A 23,623-nucleotide genomic window follows, 5' to 3' on the forward strand; every position below is an offset into this window, starting at 1 on the left:
AAACCAAACAAGTAATGGAAACGTAGGACTATGAAAACACATCGTTTGCCCATTTAATATCAACGGCACTTTGGTTTCCGGTAACACAGGTTATTTCATTTAAATATAAGCATAGGTTTGACCTAAAAGTAAACTTATTTATGTACTGACTACAATTGAATGTTATCCTACTTTCCGTACTGAATTCCCGGGTTCAACTTTGGCAACATTCAAACAAAACATTCAAATAGTCATTCAAAAGTGTAAAGTACTAATCTAGAAAAGTCAGACAAGGTAAAACAGATATCTTAAGATCTTAATGTCATGTCAAGTTCAGATGACGTGTAAATAGACAACCATATCTTGAAATAAACGCTTAGATGTGTCTAACAAGACAAATGTACGTATTGACGTAGAATGACTTCATCACATACATGGTTTTACATACGATTCCAAGGCCGCCACCAAAAAAGTATTAATAAAGATCTTTCGATGCAAACATGCTCTGTTTGTGTTGTTTGTACATTATGTGCATCAAATATAACGTATGTAATGCCTTAACCTTGTGCTTGCAGAAGGAGTCTGCGATGAATGTTTTGCCACTTTGAATGTCCCCATCGTTCCTATTGTACTATTGATTTCTTGTTACCAGCAGTGAATCAGCGTATATCAGCTTCAATTTGTCTCCATCTGCTTTGCGTGTCATCTTGTGTTACTTATTTCAAGCTATTAACGCTGCGTTTTATTTCTCTGATGATCGGAAAATGGTGCAACGCAGTCCAGTCCTCCGACATCTGGTTGTTCGATTAGAAATAAAAGATTTGTAGACCGTCATAAAACCGGTTTTCGCATTAAGCCTGGTATAATTCGCTTAACAATGTCTAGGAAGCTTTCTCAATTTATATAGCATAATCATTTTCGTAGTTTTCTTTTTCACTGATTGAAATGCGATTTACAGTAGCATACGCCCCTTGTTGTCCAGAAACAAACCCAATCAATATTTATATGAAAAACTGCAAAAAAGCACAGTAGTCGAAAGTTTAAAAATAAACCCCGTTTAATGACACAGGGTCGAAGCCAAAGACATAGAACACAAAAACAAACAATCACAAACCAGAAACATGGAACGACAGTACAAAACTCCACAAACAACAATCAAACCGAGGCTGCTATAACTATATTTAAAGGTTTCAGATGTTGGTGGTGTTGATTAAGGTCTTTTAAAGCTGCACTCTCACAGATTGACCATTTTAACAACTGTTTTATTTTTTGTATTGAAGAGAGCAAATCTTTGCGTAAATATCTGCAAACCAATGATATAATACTGCTGACAAAAATCAGATCGTATATTTTCATATTTTCATTCGAAAATCAATGTTTTAGGGCTTAAACTAATGGTTTAAGAAACATGCATAAAACATCATTTTTTGAACTTATATATGAAAATCTGCGATCTGATTTTTTGTCAGCAGTATTATATCATTGGTTTGCAGATATTTACGCAAAAATTTGCCCTTTCCAAGAATTTAAATTTTAACTTTTCAAACAGTTCTACTTGAGTCATTGACGAACGGCATTACAATTGATACATCGTTGGATATTACTTGGATAATATGGTTGCAATATTAATATTATTTTCAATTAATAAGCAATACGTTCCTGGTTCAAACTTATATTGAATATTTGAGAAAGACATAGTAAGAAGTATGTTTAAGGCTGGATTTCAAAATAAAATAAACAACTGTTTTTTTTTGTTTTATTTCATTATACGTTTTGAAGCATATCTTTGTATCTTATTATTATTTCTTTATTTTGGAGGCATAATTGTCATCAAAGATAAATATATAAATGCTATTTTTTACAAATATTTTAGCGTGTAGGTTTTCTCTACCCCATTATAACATTTCAAATGAGATATTTAAAACGTTACATCAAGACTAAAACAAAACTAGAAATTCATTAATGAACCTGTTCTACGTGTTACTTGCCTTGGACGTAATCCAGTTGTTTTGCAGTTATTCAAATTCTTTACATTGACATAGTGTTCCTTTGCAAATCATATAATAAATTAAATTCCCTTTTGTTTTATTCTTCTTCATTGTCGTGTTTAACTCATTTAACTTAAATGATCAAAAACAGAAACTGAATATGGATTTGGTACAATTTAAAATTCATAAGCAATCCTTTGACGTTTTATAATAGGAGAATGTGTGGCCACTTAGCTTTTTATTAAAAAAGGAAACATTTATGAAGGCTGATATTTGTTAATATTTCACCTCGCGAACATTAAAAGTGCATATTTCACACGCGGCCACGCCACGCGTGAAATATAGCTTGTTGTGCTCATGAGGTGAAAAATATTACGATTTTACACTGAAACAAACATTTATCCTCTATATCTGTACTTAAAGGCGTAGTTTAAGCCTTCTATAAGTGACCCCCCCCCACACAAACACACACAAATCGTGGTATAGTACACAACCTCTGTATTGATCTTAATCTACTTGCCTTGATCCCTCTTATCAGATCTCCAATCTGAGTGCAGTTTTGGAGTTTTCATTATAATATTGGACCCTAAATGACCCTAAGCCAATAAAACAATATACCTGAAATTGGCACCTACTGTGACACCAGTGTAATTAGCAGAGGATGCACAGTAGGGGATTATCATGCCAAACATTCCTTAAACTAGGCCTTTAAAAGATATGCATTTTGTCATTATTGTATCATAAGTTAGACATGATAAAAAAATAATTTAAAACAAAATTAAAAACAAATGCACCAACCTAAGTTGTGTCCCTTTAAGGTCAAGCCAAATGCAGGAGATTCTGCGCGACCACATTATTGACGTTTTATGATTTCCCGTCGCATAAATCAGCGTATATTGGGTTCAGCTTGTCTGTGTCTAACGTGCGTAACAATTACTTCTGACTATAAGATGTTGTTGTTGTTGAGTTTATAAAGGTCTGCCCGCGCCCTACAATGGCTGCATTATGGCTTGACCCCATCACATCCCCAAGTGTGACTTAAACAGAATTTTAAAGCCAACGGGGAACGATAAGTTAATCCAATGGACCGCTTTATATGTGTTCTGCATAAACTTTTAAATACGACGCAGTATGCAAATATAAATATAAATAGTACTTGCCACTTGCGAACCCGGCGCGCGCCAAATCCCCCCCCCTTAAATCGTCCAATTTAAGTTTTTATATCTATATCGGAGAGAAAAAAAGTAATAAGACACGCCCAAAGTGCATCATTTCGGAATTGTTAAAATTTTCTTGTGAGCGTACCCCTTATTCCCCCTAATGTATCTTTAAACCAAATATTTTTCGGTTTTTAAGGAGGGGCGCAAATCAATAGGTTATTCCCCTTAGTAACGCCCCCTCTAACATCGAATCCTGAAACCACCCCTTGCTTGATATGCAAGTTCGAAACGAAGATAAGTAAACCGCTGCAAAATATCTCATTTATAAAATAGAATAAAAATGAAAACCACAGAGACAAGCCCTCTAGCCTTTAAATTAAACGAAGACATAATGGACATCTAGTATCATTATGTGTAACTGCATCCTTGATGTATTTCCAATTTGTGAGGTGTAATCAAGTAGCAATTAAAAGGTTTTTTTTTCGTATTTGATTAGATTAGAAAGCGAGTTGATATAATTTAACGTTGTGTTTTATTTCTGTTCATTTATTTCAATGTTTTATTACCCTGAGAATAAGACAAACAGTCTGGTTTGACATTTGTCTGCACAAAATAATACACCACAGTCTATCATTAGTTATTCAGTTGAGCTTAGTCTATGGAATTGCAAATGTAATACACATTATATGATTAAATAAAGGAACAACAATGCAGTGTTTTATCATTTACGGAATTAAAGTAACTCGCTCATGTTTTTGGAGAAGAATAAAGAAGTCAAGAAAAAATAGAAAACAGCCGGCTAGTCCATACGGCCAGCGGAGAAACGCGCTGTGAAGCACCACAAGATTTGTTCCCATAACGAGTGTCTGTTGCCGACATAACCACTGAGCTGTATTTCGCAGATCAATGCGTTATATGATGTTTTTTTCTCTGTCGGCGTTCTTGCCAGGGAGTATAGCTTAATCCCGATGTAACTTCTGACTCCCAACTGCTTTTATTTCGTTATCATATGGTTAACGATGCACTCCTACTCCCAAATAAAATTTACTGTGAATTAATAAGATTTTCTGTTGCATGTTACAAAATGGATTCGATTTCGTTATTAAATTATTTGATTATATTTAGTTTTGTTATGAAGATTGTTTGTTGAATGATACTTTGTTTTATTTTATAAAAAAAAGGATTAATAACTGTCGAAAACATGAAGGATTCCGTGTTTAATTTGAAAGAAATGAGCAAAAAACACGGTATTTCTACCGTATGAGACCATAGTAGACCACAGTCAATATTTTATCATTCACCAATTATTTAATATTAAGCGGGTGTTTAAAAGGTCCACCAACTTACACTCATCCGATACACAATACCTTCGATGTATTCTAAGTCAGTTAGATGACCTGAAGTAGTATCTTTATTATTAAGAATGTATCGTTCGCTACGCTTACACCGCCCATTCTTAATCATTAAGATTTCACTTCATGTCATCTAATTATAACATACATTAAAGTATCTAAATAGTTTGCCATTTCCAGATTTGTATTATTCCTTTCAGGTTTTACTTACCACGTGTTGTTGTTTTAAACAATCTTTCTATAAACAGTTTCTATTGTGTTCGATATACAGTACATATCATAAAAACACATAATATCACAACACGCTCTAGAGGTCAAACTAGCGCAGGAGATTTGTCAAACAAGACAACAATATTGACGCAAAAAGCCTTACTTTCCTCGAACCGATTTCCCATGGCAAGCAGTAAATCAGCGTATATCGGCTTCAATTTGTCTTTATCTGCAACGTGCGTCCACTTGCGTTATTTATTTAAAGCCATTTGCGTTGAGTTTTTATTCCTCCAGTGACAAGGCCTATCTGGTAGACTGGCTCGTCTCAACGAAACACTTCTACCCATTCCATCCTTCTTAATTGAATTGTTCAATACAAATAAAGATTTGTAGAGCGCCGAAATGGGATTGTGTCATTTAGACTTGTCTAATAAGTATGTTTCAGTCCATCCTTGCCTGAATTATAATCTGGTGAATTTATTGTCGCATCGTTCTGCAAAATTCTGGTAAATTGAAATTTTGGCCAAGGATTGCATCTTTAAAATACAAACAAAATTAAAATATTTCTCACGTGTAGAAGAAGAAAATAGCGTCACTGACTTGTTTGTTTACATCGGTTGTGAACCATGGTGACTCATTTGAGAACCCCCTTAAAGTCACGTGATTCCCCACCTTGTCTAAGCAGGGTCTATATTGAATGTTTGGCTTCTGTGCTTGTTGTTGTATTTTTCATTGTGATTTCAGTATTATCGTTGTATCTGTCATTTATATAGAAAGACCTTGTTTAACAAAATAGAACTCGCGATCACTACAACGATAAATGCATGTGCCTGTCCAATCGTAACAACTCGGTCATCTCCGGCAAGCTTCGGGATAGACCTCGTAAGAATGCTTCAAGATATACGGAAATTAGATGAGGCCGCCGGTGATTTACTCAATTATCATAACGCTAAAAAGTCCCCTTCGATAACGTAAACAGTGTACTGAAATTAATGATCATGAATCGTGTCTAAGTTACGCTGTGAATAAACTTAGAATAAAAATCAAATTAGAGAGAAAACGACAAAACAGCTTGATAATTTTCGCCATGTGTTCATATAAATATGTCCATTGACATTGTTCATTTCGTGTTCATGTTTTATGTCGCCTGTGTAGCATCGCAGGTATATATGGATGATGTTGTCCGCTGTCGACGTCTTCGGCATATTTGTGTCCACTCTATATACTTTAAGTTTTTTAGTTTACTCATTGCTTGGACAATGAGTATCGGCATTATACCTCAACTGAGTTCAATCAACAACCATATATTACTAATAACTATATAGATGTGATCATTAAATAGTTAATTATTGATCGAATTCACTTTGTCCACTCTATTTTTGGGTGTTTGTAATGCGAATAACTGACCGACTCAGGAAATCCGTCCAGACTGAAAAAAATTGTCCATCAGCTTTGTCGAAAGAGTTTTTCGTCTATTTCTACATAAGGTGTGTTGGAATTCACATCGAACGTTCCCCATCTACATCATTTCTTGCCATATCTAACAGTATATAAATGTTAATAAGTATGATATATTGCGCAATTTATTGCCTACCGGATTGCAACACTTACTTTGGAGTAATTTGGCCTGAAGTTTATATAAAACTATATCTTTGAACTAACTTTATCAAGTTCTGTATTGAAACATTTTGCTCTAGTTTCATCAGTCCAACTCATATATAAAAATAATTTAATAGTTTTCAATTCCAAAAAGTGGGCGTGAAAATATGCGAAAAAATATCTAAAAAATCAGCGGGACTTAATTAAACTGTATACAATAATATTTGAATATTTTTATAATATCACACGTGCTCTTTAAACGGCGAAACATATTAGTTTTGAATGCGTGATGTACAACAATTTTGTATTTTAAACATTAAAATGTTTCCCTTCTTAACCGATTCTAGAATGGATTGTCTCCGCCAAACGTAACGCAACTCATGCATCATTCCTAATTGAATTGGTCCTGCTTATTCAATTGCAAATAAATATTTAAAGACTGCCATAAACATTATCCTTCAACCTGTTATAATTCAGTTTTACTGCACCGTACATGCATTTTCCGTTAATTTCGTTTTTAATTGAAATGTGAGATTTGAAGAAAATTGTACATGCATTGATCCTTTGCGGATGTATGAGCCCGCCCGTTAGTAGTAAACTCAACGTTGATAAGTGACAAAATGCGCTCAGTCTTTGACGATGGTAGGCGGCTTTCCTTGATGTACAAAATCGATTGATTTGAGGCAATAGGTGATGCACTTGATGTTTGATGTCGGAGCAAAGGCCGCAATCAATAGATGCTACACAACATTCAAATCCATTTGCATTCATATTTGAAAACCTTGAAAATACCGTGAATGAATGCAAGCTGATTAGTGCACTGGAAAGAGCTGAGCGTTTTAGCATAATCGCAGGCAGACGTTACAAAAACTCCATTTGTTGGCGAATTAAAAAGCAGTTGGCAGTCTGAGATTTCATCGGATTTAACGAAAATCCCTGACGATAACGACAACAGTAAAAAATGTCTAATGTACCGCATTTCTCTGTACATGACAACTGATTGGTTATTCAGGCTAGCAGGGCCTTCGTAATATGTATCTTCAATGAGATTACCAATTCCAACAAAACTTTGAGTGCTAAGGGAGGCGTTTCTGCATAGTTTCCGGAAACAGATTAATGTCGACGATCGTGCAACGCGTTTTGGATCTCTATTCCAAAATAATAATGATACAATTGGGTCATTTATTCAAAACATTATTAAAGTTTAAGGACATCGTTGTTAACTTCTAAACGTGAAACAGTTGATAGTGTGCTCACTTATTTAACTTTCGAAACAAGTACAACTGATACAGTAGTCAGCAGTCGTGTTAGTAAAACAGAAGAACACAAGTGTATGCAGCTAACTTCCAGGGGCCATAATTACGAACAGTCTCAAGTCCGAGTTTTGACGACTTTTTTAAGTATGCAAAATTGTACAATTATTCACATTTATCTTTGAAAAACACACGAGATAAAGATGATTGTTTTTTAATTTAATAAAAGTGCTTTTCTGATTCTGAGTCTAGACTTTGAATTGAGACCTTTCGTTGTTACGGCCCTGGTAGGTGTTCCGATTTGCGAGTTATCAGCTATTAAATGTGTTTAAGTTATAAAGTTGTTAACTTTGTTTTATGACAACTGCCCTTTTGCCAATCGATTGGTACGAATGATTACGTTTTTCTAAGAAAGGTTCTTTATAGATTGGTTCCAATCATAGTTTGTTTACTAAACATCAGGTAAATATATTAAGGAAATGATTTCTTAACATTCAATATACAGTATCGACAGTTCTGTGGTATCGTGGCCAATGCATTCAGAATTAAAAGTATATTCCATGGCCGAGAGCGTAAGATAGGTTCATCCCAACCTGAGCGTAGGGTGTTTGCGGAAACGAGGTTTACTGTGCGAAATTTGAGATGAACCTTTCTTACTCGAGGGGCCATGGTAAGTGCTTTTTCTAACACCTTAATTAAACAAAATATAGTAAAAATGTATTTAAATTTACTTTTTTATATACGTGAATGTTTTCATTTTTGCCCGTAGGCAAGATAAGAATTTCCAGCATGGAAAACATTTGGATCTACTTATCTGACAACGGTAGGTGCTTTTCTCCCACCTCAGTTAATCAAAATACAGTAATAATGTATTTTAATATATTTTGTACATACGGGTACTTTTTAATCTATGCCCGTCGACATGAGACGGATTTCAAGCAAGGCCAACTATTTGAATCTATTTATCTGGGGTGGGAGAACTATTCTCGCTAGCTTCAATAAAACTCATTGTGATATTTTATAATTTATAAATACCACCTATCGTTAGCCAAATTGATGTGCATGACGTATCATATCATTATGTGAAATCGGGCAAATAGTCCATATAACAACCGTTATGTGTGACAAAATACAATGGCATTGGATCCTCGTAAAAGTGTCGGCACTTTTTGCATTATCAGACAAAGTCACGACTTTCAGTTATAATTAATTTTATATAAAGTCTTTTCTAGCGAAATTGTGATTTATGACCTTCCATTTTAAAATCCGCTTCATTTAATCGCAAAGCGTTTCCGTTGGGAGTTTAATCTATGTTTAAAAGCCATAATTTATCATTGTTAGCTCCTTTGAGATCTTTCTCGGTGATGATATATGCCATCATTAGTTTAACAACTGTAATAAAACTTCATGTCAAAACGAAACATAAATAATAATGTATTTTTTATCATCATTTGGAATATAAATTTAATATATAGAAATAACATGAAACTACTTTTGGTGTAAAGACTGCATGTAAAAATGATACATGAAATGAAAAGTGACAATGAAACAACTTTCATACCATCATTTAGAATGCAAATATAAATTATAAAAATACTTTATTTAACATGAAGAAACCTGATGTGAAAAGACTGCGTGTCCCTATCTAACTAGGAGAGGATTGAATAGTACTTCTTGACAATAGTGACAGTTTATAGTGAAAACAATATCAAAGGCTTTCAGTTTGTTTAAGGGTTTATGTTTGTGCTTATATTAAGGAACTCGACTCACAAACAGCTAATTTTGATAGCTACATTAGCACTGATGGAACCAATGCCCAAAATCCATTAACCATTACTAAATGTCTAGTAAAAAACAAGATATGTTACTCCGACAATGATTACGTCAAATGGCTATACGTTACTGGTGTTTTTTTCTCGTGGCAAGCAGTAAATCAGCGTGTATCGGATTCAATTTGGCTTCATTTGCACCGCGCGTCCACTTGTGTTACCCATTGAAAGCCAATTACGTCGCGTTGATTTCCTCTGATGACAAGACAAACGTGGTAATCAGGTTTACCATACGTCTCCACATATGTGCTAGACTTGCACAAAATAAAAGGTCACAGTCTTTCCCCTTTATGTGATTAATTCTGGTTATACATGTATTTATTTATATAAGTTCATACTAACAACCTTTTACTATTACTTATTCTGCTAAGCAGTTCATCTTTACACATCCTCATTTTCTTGTCCATGTTGTAATTTTTTGAAGTCAAAGTGAACATATGCAAACTGAAGTCCAGGAAATTGCAATAAATAAGATCAATAGTTTGCTATAACAACATGAAACTTCGGCATATTGCTGACACTCAAAGTATAATGATGTACATTAAATGTTGTATTATGTTTAACTGAACAATCATACTTAACTGTATGATAACGAAATAATAGCAGTTGGGAGTCGAAGTTTCTTCGGGATTAAGCTATACTCCCTGACAAGAACGTCGACAGAGAGAAAAACACATCATATAACGCATTGATCTGTGAAAGACAAATCAGTGGTTATGTCGGCAACAGACACTGGTTATGGGAACAATTATTGTGGTGCTTCACAGCGCGTTTCTCCTCCGCAACCGGAAACAAATGACATATTTAGAGCACAAGGCAACAAATTCGACAATCTTGTCTCTCGGTTTGGATTTCTGTAGCATGTTACAAAATGGATTCGATTTCGTTATCAAATTATTTTACTATATTTAGTTTTGTTATGAAGATTGCCTGTCGAATGATACAAAACACAACGATTACATTTTTAACGACAACACCCTCTGTAATTTGCTGTCTATCACACTGTTTTAAAAAATACCAAATTAATGTTATGACTGATAATGAATTTTTGTGCACGAAAACCCCGCTGATTTATTTCTGTATAGAAGAACAGATCCAAATATTTACCATGTTGTAAAAGCACGGCCAAAGATGAAAACCTACGCGTTTGTAAAATAATGATACTGTTTACTAAATTATGTTTTAATGAGGTGGGAGAAAAAGCATCCACCACGACAAAACGTGTAAGTAAGGTTATCTGAACTCTCACGCAAAACACTCTACGCTCGGGATGGTATGAACCTATCTTACAATCGCGACCATGGAATATACTAATAATTTTACACTTACAGTTCTATCGTAAATCCATCTGGATGTGCATAACATTTTTTTATTTATCCAATGTGTATTATTATGTATTTTTCTTTCTGTTAACTCTGTCTCTCTTTTGTTTTGTTCATCCAAGTGTTTGTTAAATATCAGGAAGTAAACACTATTATGTGTCCAAAAGAAAAAGTAATCTAACGCAGCATTAGGTTAACATCCACTATTATTTTGATTTGTTTACTAGTACTTATTTATTACAATTTTGAGAGGTAATTGAGCCATATTGAACCACTAGTCAATAACCATTATTTAAATGTAATTTACATGTATATGTATGTTCGTCGTTGTGTTATTTGCATTGAATTTTGTTGAAATGTTTGATCAAGGGACATTTTAACCTATGTCAAACACAGCGTTTGTACGTACTATTTCACTGAATAAATTTTCTTTTGTATTCTATCATAATGTGATTATTCATAGAAATATGCCTTCTTTTCACCTTGACTTCTTATTAAACACAGTAACGTTTAATCAACGGAAATTTGTCAGCACTTTTAACGGTAATCGAACCCAAACACGCATTTCATTGCTATTTCATTTGAAACAAAGCATTTTCTAGGAAAATTTAGATTAATGGTTTCTCGTTTTGAAACCTAATGCTTCATTAAATGCAACTGTTTCCCATTGGGAGAAACACATGTTTTAATTACAAACTGTACGAGTGTATGATCATTGGAGTGCGCCTCAATCATTTTCAATAACATCGTTACTTAAACAACCGTTAAATAAACATTTGCAATTTAAATAGCATATTAATATGAAATCAACTTCGCAGACAAGTAAACAGTTATTTTTGAAATTCATTTGAGACCAGTAAACAACTATCATTGGAATTAATTCGCTTTTATTCAATTTATTTGCAAGTATAAACCCTCAATTAATGCCAAATTACCGAACGTTATCAATAGTAAATTGTAAACTACAGTGATGTGCACAGTGACACGCACAGTAGACAGTTACAATGTTTAGAAAAAAAATGTTGAAAGAATTAGAGACGTTAAAGATGCACTCTCACATATATAATTTGTACAACATTTTTATTTTTTGTCTTGGAAAGAGCACATTTTTGCGTAAATATCTGCAAGCCAATGATAAAAGATTGCTGACAAAAAATCAGATCGTAGATTTTTATATCTCCGTTCACAATATCATCAAACGCTCTAAATGGCAAAACTAGCGCAGGAGATTTGTCAAACAAGACAACATTATTGGCGCAAAAAACCTAGCTTTCCTCGAGCCGATTTCCCTTAGCAAGCAGTAAATCAGCGTATATCGGCTTTAATTTGTCTTTATCTGCAACGTGCGTCCTGACGGTGACTTGCGTTATTTATTTAAAGCCATTTGCGTAGAGTTTTATTCCTCCAGTGACAAGGCCTATCTGGTAGACTGGTTCGTTTCAACGAAAAACTTCATCCTTCTTAATTGAATTGTTCATTACCAATAAAGATTTGTAGAGCGCCAAAATGGGATTTTCTCATTTGCTCTTGTCTAATAAGTTTGTTTCAGTCCATCCCTGCCTGAAATACAATCTGGTTAATTTCGTTGCATCGTTCTACAAAATTCTGTCAAATTGAAATTTTGGCCAAGAATTGCTTCTTTTAAATGCATGCTAATCTAAATATTTCACATGTGTATGAGAAGAAAATAGCATAGTCTGTTATAGGCTTAGAATTATTTTTTATATATTTTCTGTCAAAAAATAGAAATAAACGTCACTTACTTGCTTGTTTACATCGGTTGTGACCCGTGGTGATCCGTGTGAGAACCCCTGTATAAGCAGGGTCTTTATTGAATGGTTGGCTTTTGTGCTTGTTCTTGTATTTTTCATTGTGATATCAAGATGATCGTTGTATCTATCTTTTATATTTATATACACAAACGTTTGAAACATATACACTAGTAAACGTTTAACTTACTAGTTGTAGAAATCGTGATCGTTTCACTGAAGAGTTTAGTGCATGCCCCTGTACTATCGTAACAACTAGGCCATCTCCGGCAAACTTTGTAACATACCTCGTTAAAAGGCTTCAGGATATATGGAAATGTGCTGAGGCCGCCGGCGATGAACTCAATTAATACTACGCAAAGTAGACCATTCGATTACGAAAACAATGAACTACAATGAATGATCATGATTCATGTCTTCGTAACGCTTTTGATAAACTTGTAATGAGAATCAAATTAGAGAAAAAAGAACAGCTTGATCATGTTCGCCATGTGTTCATATTATTAATAATATGTTCCTTGACATTGTTCATTACTTGTTCGTGTTTATTATCGCCCACGTAGCATCGCAGACATATACGCGGCACAATTTATGTCGCCTGCCTAGCATAACACATGTGTAAGAATGGTGTTGTCCGCTGTCGTCGTCATACGCGTCATATTTGTGTCAACTCTCTAAACTATTAGTATGACTAATTTGATCATTACTATACTTGGGCAATGCGTTTTGGCATTCCATCTCGACTGAGTTCAATCAATAACCACATATCACTGATGGCTATATAGTTGTGATCATTAAATATTGAATCATTGGTCAAAATCACTTTATAAACTCTATTTTTGAGCCTTTCTTATCCAATCACTGCCAAACTTATTTACAATACTTATTGGCATAATACATAAACTGAGGCCATCCTTCAAAAAATCGTTTGTAATGCGAATAACTGACCGACTCAGGAAATCCGTCCAGACTGAAAAAAATATGTCCATCAACGGTGTCAAATTAAGCTTCCGTCTTTTTCTACATAGGTGTGTTGGAATTCACATCGAATGCTCCACATCAATATCATTTCTCGTCATATCTTTAAAAAAAAGCATTTAAGCAATTTTGATAGTTATAATATGTTGCGCAATTCCAGATTGTAACACTTCCTTTGGAAAAAATTGGCCTGACGTTTTCAGAATTTATACATGTATGAATAAAAAAATTATTTTGAACTTAACGTTATCAAGTTTTGTAATGAAACATTTTGCTACAGTTTCACCAGTCCAACTCGTAAATAACAATCGTTTTATGGTTTTCAATTCTAAAAAGTGGGCGTGCCAATATGCAAACAACTAGAAAATCAGTGTGAATGAATTAAACTGTATAAAAAATAATTGAAAAACTATATAAGATCGTAAGTGCTCTATAAACGGCTTAGTAGTTTAGTTTGAGGAATTTATAATTTCGTGATGTACAATAATTTTGTATTTTATACACTAAAATGTTTCACTTCTTATCCGATGGTAGAATGGATTGTCTCCGCCAAATGTTGCATCACATGCATCATTCCTACTGGAATTGGTCCTGCTTAAAAACTGCCATAAAAATTCTCATTCAGCCCGTTTTTATTCAGTTTTACTGCACCGTTCATGCATTTTCCGTTGGTGAAGTGTTTCGTTCCTAATGAAATGAGAGATTTGAGGAAAATTGTACATACATTGATCCTTTGTGAATGCATGAGCCCGCCCGTTAGAAGTAAGCTCGACGTTAATACGTGGAATAAGACGCTCAGTCGTTGACGGTGGCAGGCGGCTTTTCTTGATGTGCAAAGTCGATTTACTTGAGGCAATAGGTGATGCACTTGATGTTTGATGTCGAAGCAAAGGCCGCAATCATTAGATGCTACAAAGCATTCAAATCCATTTGCATTCATGTTTTAAATCGTTGAAATTACAGTGAATTAATGCAGGCTGATTAGTGCGCTGGAAAGAGCTGAGCATTTTAGCATTATTACAGGCAGACTACATTTATTGGCGAATTAAAAAGCAGTTGGCAGTCTGAGATTTCATCGGATGTAACGAAATTCCCTGACGAAAACGACAACATTAAAAATGTATTATGTGCCGCATTGCTCTGTACATAGCAACTGATTTATTAATCAGGCTAGCAGAGCCTTCGTAAAATGTAAAATGAGATTACCAATTCCTAAGAAAACGTTGAGTCCTTAGGGCCGCGTTTCTGTATAGTTTCCGGACACAGATTAAAATTAAAAAGCCCATGACACCAATGTCGACGATCGTTTATCGCTTTTTGGATCTCTATTCCAAAATAATAATAATATAATTGGACATATTATTCAGAACAGTGTTAAAGCTAGCAAAAGAAAGAAGGACGGCGTTGTTAACTTTTAAATGTGTAACAGTTGATAATGTGCTCACTTATTTAACTTTCGAAACAAGTATAACTGAAACAATAGTCAGCAGTCGTGTTAGTAATACAGAAGTGCATCCGTTTAACTTTCAGGGGCCATAATTACGAACAGTCCCAAGTCTGAGTTCAGACTCAAGTGCCGATAATGCAAATCTTCGTTTCATTGTAAACTTCTTTCTACTGAGTTTTGAGGAAGAAATAAGCTGTATTTTATAAGAATGCAAAATTCTACAGTAATTCACATTATTTTTAAAATAAAAACGGAATAAAGATGATCCCTTGCGATTTAATGAAAGAACTTTTCTGTTTCTGGGTGTAGACCTGGACTTGAGACCTTTCGTTATCACGGCCCTGAGAGCGGTACAGATTTGCCAGTTATCAAAGTGACGTCATCAACGTTTTTAACTTGAACAAAGTTCTGAACAGTAGATCTAAGGAAAACCGCAAGGACAAAGCAAGTAGCCAAAACCTTAACAAAGCCCTGTTTAAAGTCATGTTACTAAATGTTTACAGCATCATTATCATTATATTTCACAAATTGTTTATATGTAATTGTTTGTTTTATGACGACTGCCCTTTACCTATTGATTGATACGAATGATTATGTTTTTTTCAAGGAAAGGTTCTTTAAAGTTTGGTTCCAATCATACTGTGTTTACTGAACATCAGATTAATATAAGGAATCGTTTTCTTAACATTCGGATTACAGTATCGACAGTTCTGTGGTATCTTTGCCAATGCATTCAGAATTATAAGTATCTTCCATAGCCGAGAGTGTAAGATGGTTTTACTTCAACGAGTGTAGGGTGTTTTGCGGAAACGAGAATTACTGCGCTAAAGTTGAGATTTACCTATCTGACACGAGTGGCCATGGTAGATGCTTTTTCTCCCATTTCAATTAAACCAAATATAGTAAAAATGTATTTAAATTTACTTTTTACATACGTGCAGGATTTCATCTTTGCCTGAAGGCAAGATAAGGATTTCCAGCATGTAAAATATTTGGATCTTCTTATCTGGCCACGGTAGATGCCTTTTCTCCAACCGCAGTTAATCAAAATACAGTAATAATGTATTTTAATATATTTCTTTTACATAAGGGTACTTTTATCGGTGCCTGTCGGCATGAGACGGATTACAAGCATGTCCAACTTTTTGAATCTATCTATCTGGGGTGGGAGAACTATTCTCGCTTGCTTCAAAGAAACTCATTGTGATATTTTATAATTTATAAATACCACCTATCGTTAGCCAAATAGATGTGCATGATATATCATATGATTATGTGAAATCGGGCAAATAGTCCATATAACAACTGTAACTTGTGACAAAATACAATGACATTGGATCCTCGTAGAAGTGTCGGCACTTTTTTGCATTATCAGACAAAGGCACGAGTTTCAGTTATAATTCATTTTATTCAAAGTCTTTCCTAGCGAAATTGTGATTTATGACCTTTCATTTTAAAGTCCTCTTTATTTAATCGCAAAGCGTTTCCGTTGGGAGTTTAATCTATGTTTAAAAGCCATAATTTATCATTGTTAGTTCCTTTGAGATCTTGCATGGTGATGATATATGCCATCATTAGACAAATGTAATATCAAAAACCTATAAAAACACTTAACCTAAAGGATCCTGAGTGTAAGACTTCTTGTCGAAACTAAACATAAATACAATGAAAATTGTCAATTAAACAACTCTTGTACCATCATTTGGAATGTAAATATTAATTATAAAAATGATGTTTTTAATTAACTTAACACGAAAGTACTTTTGGTGTTGAGACTACATACTAACACCTAAATTGAAAAAAAAAATCAATTAAACAACTGTTTTTTTTTTTTTCATTTTTGAATGTAAATATAAATTATAAAAATAATGGGTCGATTGTTCAGAACTTTGTTAAAGTCATCGTTGTTAAATTTCAAATCAATATTGCTCTGCAAGTTTCACAAATACAGGTATTCCCGTATTCCTAACAAGAGACAACTGTTTCAGCCGTACTTGTTTTAATTAAATATACGTATGAGCATATCATCAAATAGTTCACCATTAAAAGTTAACAATGATGTCGTTAATCAGGTTGTTAACTTTAACAAAGTTCTGAATAATCGGAATAGATAAATGTCTTTTTAACAACTGTAATATCATTATTGGGAATATAGAAATAATTTATATCGATTACTTATATTAATAACTTAAAATAAAATAACCTGCGGTGTTAAGACTACATGCCAAAACAAAACATAAATAGATAAGTGCCTATCTCACACGGAGAGGATTGAATAGTGAAAACAATATCAAAGGCTTTTAGTTTGTTTATGATTTTATGTGTGTGCCTGTATTAAGGAACTCGAATCACAAAAAGCTCGTTCTGATAGCTATATAAGCATTGACGGAACATTTTAAGGCATTGTAAAAACTTTTAACCATTACTAAATGTCCAGTAAAAAAACAAGATATTTTAGTCCGACAATGATAACGTCAAATGTCTATATGTTACTGGTGTTATTTCCCGTGGCAAGCAGTAAATCAGCGTATATCGGATTCAATTTGGCTTCATTTGCACCGCGCGTCCACTTGTGTTACCCATTGAAAGCCAATTACGTCGCGTTGATTTCCTCTGGTGACAAGACAAACGTGGTATTCTGGTTTAGCATACGTCTCCACATATGTGCTGGACTTGCACAAAATTACGGGTCACAGTCTTTCCTCCTGATGTTATTAATTCTGTTTATTCATGTACGAATATTAAGGTTAAAAGAACGTCATAAAACGGCTTTCTTGCTATAAGTACATTATAAAATACAGGAATACATCCAGTGTCCTTAGATTTAACCACGATCCGGTTTAGCAGTACATTGATAGTCTAGTACGTATTCCATATGATATTTTAAGAACCTGGATTTGCTTCGGATGTTCTACATTTATCTATTTAAAGATGCACTGTAACTACGAAATCAGATATAACGCATTTGACATAAATGTTTTGATATACCAAAAAGGATGATCAAATGTCGAAAACAATGGTGCTTATAAAGGACACCCAGTTTAATTGAAAGAAATGTGCAGAAAACATGGTTTTTCTACCTAATTATGAGATGATAGTAGATCGCAGTAATCCTTTAGCATGCATCAATCATTGAATATCTTTGCTTTTTCAGTTATAACATTGTAATCAGTAATTATCTTTTCCATAATTGCATTATTTAGTTAGTAGTTGAAGGTTTATCACTCAAAACTTATGTTTTTTATACATCTGTCTATATAGATTTTGAATAAGTGTGTCACTTTAATGCATATTCTAATAACTAAGAATAAAAACGATCTTTCTATAATTAAAAAAAATGAGATTATTGTTTTTGACCTGAAACATTCTCCTTTAGTTTACATGAGGGCAAACTTATCTGATCTTTGGTATTTGGTTCAAATTAAAATTTCTTTAGAAGTTTTACCAGTGATAGAACATTTCTAAAATGCCAGTTTTAATTAAATTATTCGTTGAAGTTGCCAGTTCAATCTTTTGTAGGAATCATTCTGAAAGTATTGTTGGACTGAAACAGTGATATTATATTGTGTTCAAGATGTCATGTGGATTGATTAATTATTATGTTTTAAACTTTTGGACTCAAGACATTATTCTTATCCTAGATACTGAAATTTTAACCTTACTTATTTGAACTTCATTGTGTAAGACTGTAAGTAAACATATGTTGTTGTTGTTGTTGCTGTTGTTGTTGTTCATAGTGTGTTGCTGTGTTCTCTTTCTTTCACCGTTGCGTTTGTAGGTTGCATTATTACGGTAAACGTCTCAAATGTGTGTTTTGCGTTTCAAACGTGTTTCACTCGAACAGAATATAACAATGCGCTTTGTACTTGTCGGCTCATTTAACAATATAACGCGATTGCTGAGCCGTTTATCTAATCTCAAGTGAACATTTCCCTCGCGGAAAACAGGTTTCATATTTGATTACATGTTCTTTTCTTCCGCATAGCCGCAACAAAAATAAAAATCTGCGATAAAAGTTCATGCATTGTTTTACTTGTTTATGATTTATAAAGGTATGACTGAATTACAAGGAATTGCAAGGGATAAAATCAGAATTGCTGTATGTAAATGATTAAACAGTTTGTTATAAAATAAAGAATACAGTTCCATGATGTTTTTATAATCAATATAACAAAATAAATTTTAAAAGATACACCTTTAGCAACTTACTAAATTAAGCATTTTTTGAAAATTATCAATTACTGATAACAAGATAATAACCGTGTATTTAATAACTGAAAACGCACATATATTAAATAACTGGTGAGTCCTTAAAGATTTACAGAAATCAACAATTGTCTCATAAAGTAGAAAATACTGTGTTTTATGCACATTTCTGTCAAATTAAACACAGTATCCTTCAAAAGAAATATTTTTTTCGACAACAATTGTTTTAAAACAATTGTATAAACTGTGGTACTTATTATTAAGGAATAATGGTACATCTTTAAGTTTCCCTGCACCATATGGTAACGAACTAAAATCAGTCGACAGTCGGAAACTTCATCGTTGCTTAAAGCAAAGCACTGTAGTTATAACCCGGACAGAACACTCCTTATGTTATCACCAATTTAATCACGACTTTCAACAACATGTGGTGCTCAAAATGCGGATTCACTGAACGCGGAAATAGATGACAGATAAAGACCATGTGTCATGAGGCTTGTTCTTACGAGCTGCATTTTAAGTTTCCATTATAAAATGTTCTCGACAAAGGGCGTCATTTCCTAATAACCTAACGACAAAAAAAATTGCCTCATAATGTATACATACATTAATTACATATATTGACATAAGTTGTAATTAAAAAGTAAATACCTTGCCTTAGTTTGGCACAGTGAAAAAACATGCAAAGGATTATGGATTAAACCATCTGGTAAAAACAACATTATTGTTTATTGTTTATTCATCAGTTCATGAAGTATGATATTAAGTTGGGCCGTTTTAGATTACATATCGAGGTGTGTGTTTTTTTAAATAAGTAGGGCGTGGGCCTCAGTTGTGAAATTAACACCATGTCATTACACTTATATTTCATTTGTGAAGAAATAGGACACTTTATCTCGTCCGGAATATTACTGATAAATCTAACTTGATTATTACGAGTGTAGTAACAATTATTAATTTAACACTTTATCCACTGAAGTGTATTGTTACACCTCAGTCGACAATAACAGAATGTTCTTTATTAATACGGACATGTGTGTGTTCTATTCTACTATTGAAGCAGGTGATATTGTTGCTATTGTTTGTGAAATAGTGTAAAGGATTAAAATTATAAATTATTATATTTTCTATCTTCAGATGCTGTTAGATATTTCACACTGCAAAAGCAAGCCCAAATTTGTAATTGGAGAGTTAATAGGTAAGACAACTATTTACATTTATTATAACTCACTTCTATAGAACTTATGGTAAAAACGCCAGAGCAATATGTTCGACTATCGCCCCGCACTGTCACCCTCTGCCGCACTGTTACCCTCTGACGTCATGAAATTGACAATACGCTACAAAAACGTCGCCATGTTGGATTTTCATGTGAAAATTATGATTTATTACACTGGCATAGCAACGTTTAAAGACATTAGTTAGTATATGTCTATTCTACAAAACATGTGACATTTCATGTGAATTATAATCGAATACTTCATTTTCAAGTAATTACCTCAGGTTGACAATATGCAATGTCACCCTCAAGGCAGTCAATATTCATTTAATATTTCTGTATCTTTATTCTTTTAAATTAAAATATGTGTTGCATCTATCTATATATATCTATATCTCGAAATAGAATAGTAAAGTGCTGGTTCAAGAATCTATATAAGAAAATAAAAAGTAACAGCACATGGTTATTCATTTCATTAGTAATCCTACTAAAGAAAAGAATACCCATGTGATGTTACTTTTGTATTTGATTCTGTTTATCTATATATCTATGCTGCCTCTAGTAAAGATTACGGTTCATTGTTTGAGCTGTCTGAACATTTACCCTTAATTCGATAAAATACACAGACAACGAATCAGAGTCACGTTTGGAACTAAGATCATGTGTCAAACAATACATGGACGCCTATCGTGTGTCTAGTTTTGGCGTGAAACACTCGACATTTTCACTCACATTTACAATATAAGCTGTCAACGTTTTCTCTGTAAAGTGACAAAAGTACAGTAATCCTATCTTGTAAGAAATAACTACGACTGGTTAATGCCACTTTCGGCTATCAAACTTCGAAAACAGTTCCATTCGACTCATCGATAGCCATGCCCCCATGGAGATATAACGTTTCGTGTCAATCAATTTAAGTACATTTAATAATGGACTCGTTTTGTTACGCTTTTACACAAAGACAAAACAATCGTCATTTCATTTATTAAATTAGCAATTCAAAAACTTGAATGCCAGAACGTCAGTTTAGTTTAAACTGATTTAGTTTACAACGATTGTGAAATAAATTATTACAACATTGAATTAATCACACTCCTTGTCACAATGTTACGTGAGAGTGTGGTCATGTCTTGTTGGGGAAACTGCAGTACCCGGAAAAACCCACTTGTTCGGCCCGGTGGCCACTTACCAGTCTTACATGCCCCAGAACGTCCAAACACTATTGTCAAACTTGGACTAAAGTTCAATAGAATTAGAGGTTTTTGTCTGTGATACTAGGAGTAATTTTTCAAGATATTCATATGCGTCTTGTTCGGATGTCAACCGGTTATTTCTGGGTTTAATGAGAACAACATTCTCTTTCCTGATTCCAGACCGCTTGACATTTGCCTATGTCCCTATGTTGACAGATATCAAATTTCCCCGTGTATCAGCTTCCTGATTACAGACTGAGGTTTGATGGGCTCATATAATGATCGACTTTCAGTTGATACAAATGGTTGCATAATATGATATCCTCTTTTTATCGCCGTTCATGTATTTGATTTAGGTAGTTAATGTGCTTATTTCTTATCGTAGGTATTTGTTTTGTTAACAGTTATCCTCGACAAACAAATACATCTGCAAAAGAGATCCACATTCAATAAAACGGAAATGACAGTGTGGGTATTGATTGAGACTCTTGGTACACGCTTGGTCTGTGTCATTTGTACGGTTTGTGTCTGACCGTATGTTTAATAGCTGTAAAAATACAAATATTAAATGACTGGTGGATCCTTAAAGATGTACAGTGATCAACTTTCGTCTCATAAGGTAGAAATTAAACACGGTTTTCTTTGAAAAGCTTTATAAGATCCATTTTTACGAACTTTATTCATCTTTTTCGGTCAATTTAAATAATTGTATTAATTGAGGTACTGCTTTTCGGTGGAAAATAAGCGCGGTGTTACGAATAAATCTGAGTAACCATTTGCCATACGGACAAACATGTTATTTATTTGCTTACATGTACTCTTCCGCGTAGTGTCATAAAAAATATTAGCCAAAACAAAAACCAGCATCGGCGATAGAGACTGTTTTGTTTTTCTTGTTTGTGTTACAAATCTATAATAACTAACTACAAGGATTTGCAATGCATGATATAAAAAATTTAAAGTATGTAAGTGAATAAACATTTTGGTATAATTTAAGGAAAAAATCCTGATAGTTTCATGTTTTTGTTTTTCATCTTTAAGTTTTCATAAACCTTATTGTTACTTAAATCCGTTGGCAGCCGGAAACTTCCTTTGAAATACAAGAGTGCCACGAGGAAAAGACATAATAGACTCCATCGCTGTTCAAATGAAAGCAATGTGGTTATTTGGCCGAATAAAGCCCTCGTAATGATATCATCAATGTCATTACCAGTTACAACAAATATGTCTTGCTTGAAGTGCGCTTATTCACGAAACCCGGAAATAGACGAAATATGATGGCATGTGACTTGCGTCTCGTTTTCCGTATCAAATGCTTTGGACATAAGGCGTCATTTCCTTATTAGTTCACAACAATTTATCTCCAGGACGAATCATCTGAATAATCAAAAGTGATCAGACTCTACTGTACTAAGAGCAAGTAATCTGACTGTAGCAGACACAGCATTACATTTAATGTGTCACAAATCTTATACAAGGTGTTTTCCGCACAGTAAGAGCACCGATACGTCTTACATGAACCAAAATACTACAATGACTACTACAAAGAATAGCCCAGCAGCATAAAGACATCAAAGAAACTCTTAAAGGACACAAGCATTAAGCCTAACCAGGGTGAGAGTGGTCTAGTTGTAAAGGTGTCCGCCTCTCACCAAAGAGGTTTATGGTGCGATCCCCATAGGGAGTACTTTCTCACGGTCCTAGAAATGGACTACAGTACTGGTTTCTTCCGAGGAAATGGAATCGAGAGTGATTCTAGAACCTATCAAGTTTCGTCACAATCGAGCTAAAGGAAAACGAGTATAAACTAAAGCCTTACATACACTGAACGAGAGACACACCACGTACAAACAGAACAGACAGTCAACATATAGTTATCAATACGTATTAGGGTCACCGACTTGGAGCAGTGAGTCAAAAGTAAGACAAAACTCATTAACCAGATAAACCAATTTCAAGCCAAAATATATCTGATAAAAAGGAAAATTGCATCAAACTCAATTATTCTTGTTGACTTTCATATAAACATATCTATAAATCTTCATCGGATGCTCTTTCATGTATGCTAAATCCATTCAGGCTTACTTTAGGTTATATCTCTGCAATATATCTTTTTACT

At 33.9% G+C, this 23,623-nt stretch overlaps 1 protein-coding gene across 3 annotated transcripts in view; it reads left to right on the forward strand.

Moving 5' to 3' along the window:
• Positions 1–23,623, forward strand: part of LOC128239894 (5-hydroxytryptamine receptor-like) — a 136,747-nt gene that overhangs the window by 78,557 nt on the left and 34,567 nt on the right. For all 3 annotated transcript variants that reach the window (XM_052956452.1, XM_052956375.1, XM_052956519.1), the window contains one exon: positions 20,230–20,290. The gene's annotated coding sequence lies outside the window, so the exon portion shown is untranslated. The remainder of the gene's footprint in view (positions 1–20,229; positions 20,291–23,623) is intronic.

This window comes from Mya arenaria, chromosome 1 (assembly GCF_026914265.1).
Source record: "Mya arenaria isolate MELC-2E11 chromosome 1, ASM2691426v1".
Classification (NCBI taxonomy): domain Eukaryota; kingdom Metazoa; phylum Mollusca; class Bivalvia; order Myida; family Myidae; genus Mya; species Mya arenaria.